This window comes from Xiphophorus hellerii, chromosome 9, assembly GCF_003331165.1.
Source record: "Xiphophorus hellerii strain 12219 chromosome 9, Xiphophorus_hellerii-4.1, whole genome shotgun sequence".
Taxonomy (NCBI): Eukaryota; Metazoa; Chordata; class Actinopteri; order Cyprinodontiformes; family Poeciliidae; genus Xiphophorus; species Xiphophorus hellerii.
In genome coordinates this window covers 28,405,972-28,408,585 of record NC_045680.1, presented here as the reverse complement: position 1 = coordinate 28,408,585, position 2,614 = coordinate 28,405,972, and the positions used below count along the sequence as shown (strand labels likewise).

Below are 2,614 nucleotides of genomic sequence, written 5' to 3'. Positions count from 1 at the left end.
CACCATTCTTGAAGATAAGAAGAAGTCAATCCGAGAGAACGTTTGATGGGGTTGAGAAAAAAAAGTGTAATCTCTCTCTCTAGGGTTAGTGACTCTCCAGGTGTCATACAGTTCTAAGTCTTGGCAAAACTCTCGCAATCTCAGACTTTTTCTTGATGTTGTAGTAGATTTAGGAGGAGACTGGTCAACACATGGGTCATGAATGCAATTAAAATCCCCCCCACCCCCAATACAATATACTGTGTGTGTACCGAAGCAATATCCGACAGAAGTTTTGGGAAGAAAGTAGCCTCATATATATTTGGACCATATATGCAACCTATTAAAATGTGTTCTCCATAAAGATAACTTGAGATGAGAACATATCGGCCATCATTGTCGCTCATAGTTTTCTCCAATGTAAAGGGAAGTGTCAGAGTTCCGGTGTGAGAGCGTGTGCATGAGAGTGTGAGTGCGAGTGATACATCTTCTTTCAGCGAGGATCTTCGTGAGGAGTCTGTGGAGCCAGCGCAGGTGAAGCTGATCTGCCTCATCAGCGTGCTGGAATATAGGAGCGGCAGAACCCTTCAGTCTTCGCTAGATGGTTAACGCATACCGGTAGTCACTCTGGCCTCACCTGTTGATCTTGTTTCTAGAACTTTAGAACTTCTAGAACTCTAGAACTAGCTACGAGTTGCAAACGAACGAATAACGTTCGTTTGTTTAAGGAATTTTTTGTCTTCACGTTTCAAGAACTTGCCGAGAATACCTGCCTGCCTGCTCCGCCGTTTCCACCGACCCCATCTCGCTCCTACCACCAGCGATTCCGCCTTGCACTCCCTCGCGCCAGACCCTGGCACCTCATCCCCACGCTCTGAAAGATCCACGCCAAATGTAAGAAAGTTCCTGATTCCTCCTCCACACTCTCTCACTCCGAGCCCATTATAATTCAGCTCTCGTTTCAGGCCACCTGGTCGGGCGACCCTCGCCCTCCTGCCGAAGTCCAGAGAACTGAATATAATTTGTCCTGTTGTAAATAAATCACTTACCTTTTCCATCCACTGTGTGGTTTCTGCATGTGGGTCCGCAAACTAAATCAAACCATGACAGGAAGACTGCGATGGATTAGAATGGCAGCTCCTCTACTCTTACAGTAGAGGACGAGTAAAATACCTGGCCCACCCAATTCCTCCTCAGTTTAAGGTGCTCATTGTCAGTTAAGTGGGTTTCTGATAATAACGCTCTTTTTGTGTTTTCCTTTTTCAAGAATGTTAGGATCTTTTGTCTTTTTATCACACTATTTATTCCCTTAACATTAAGGGAGACTATTTTGAGATCACTCATAGTAAAGCTGATGAAAGCTTGACAATCTGTGAGAGAGAGTGCCAAGAGCTGTAGTAGACCTCCATGAGTTTACAAAAAGTAATTGAAAAATCGGCAGTTTGGTGACATGAAAAATAGGTAGCTTACATCGTACATTGGCGTAAACAATAACGTGAACGAAAGAACAGCCATCCCCAAACGATGGTCCCCATACAAACTCCAACCCCCCCACCCTGCTGTCCTCTCCCCTGTGCGGCTCCAGAACGCCAACCGCAGTAAGAGAACGAAAACTGGGGCACATGAATCCGAGAAGAGTCGCCGCCGAGAAAAGAAGACCATACATCCTCCCTAAAGCTAAGCACCCCCACCCCAGCCCGAGCCATAGCAATTTAACCATATACGTGATAAATTTTAGCAACCAGCATATTTTTTTTTATCATATATTGTTTATCCGTACGAGGCACAAAGTAAACAAAAGTCCAAATCGCGGAGTATCTGTCCAACAATTAGCCACATACCTTTGCAACAGAGTTCTGCACCGAAGAGAAAAGGAAAGAAAAAGTAGAGCATCAACCTCCAGGTCAGGTCCAACGTGTGCATCCAATCATTCCGTAAAATGATCTCAGTTCAGTTCGTCCAGGAAAGCAAGTGCATCCTTGGGTGAACGAAACGATCGGGTTTTCCCTCCGTGCGTAAAAGACAGAACAGCCGGGTATAGCATGGAGAATCTCACCTCCTTCTTGATAAGAAGTTCGCACACCCCGTTAAACGCACGGCGCATCTCCTTGACAGCAGCAGTCATATCCTGTCTGATAAAGATCGTTTGGCCTTCGTATGTGAGCGGAGCCTGCTTCTTTGCCGCCGCCAGGATCCTGGATGTATCTCTGGAATGATGTAGCTTAACAATCACAGCGCGCGGCCGGTCAGGTCTCGGCGGTCCAAGGCTCCGGTGAGCCCGGTCGATCTTAATGACGCCCCGCTTAGACTCCAAGCCAAGAAGAGTTGGGAGCCATCTCTCAAAAAATGAGACTGGTTGTCGGCCTTCCGTGCCTTCTTTGAGGTTGTAAATCAAGATATTATCCCTACGGCTCCGTCCCTCCAAGTCGATACACTTCTCCGTCAGAATGCGCACTTTCGACTCCAGCTCCTTCAGCCTGGGTCCCACCGCCGACACGTCATCCTCCACCGCTGAAATGCGGTGCTCTGCATCCGTGATGCGCTCCGTGTTGGCTTCTAATTTAGCAGAGATGTTACTCAAAGTGGTGGCAAACTCCTTAAATTTAATATCCATCAGAGCTGAAATCTTCTCAGT

General features: G+C 46.8%; 1 long non-coding RNA gene across 2 annotated transcripts; it reads left to right on the top strand.

Annotated features, from left to right (window-relative positions):
* The first annotated feature begins 408 nt into the window (after positions 1–408).
* On the top strand, positions 409–1,036 carry LOC116726067 (uncharacterized). 2 transcript variants are annotated; one of them, XR_004340526.1, is made up of 3 exons: positions 409–597; positions 733–873; positions 945–1,036. It is a non-coding gene; the product is annotated as an uncharacterized LOC116726067 (long non-coding RNA). The 2 variants fall into 2 exon arrangements; XR_004340525.1 differs by having other exon boundaries at positions 708–873.
* The last annotated feature ends 1,578 nt before the right edge of the window (positions 1,037–2,614 follow it).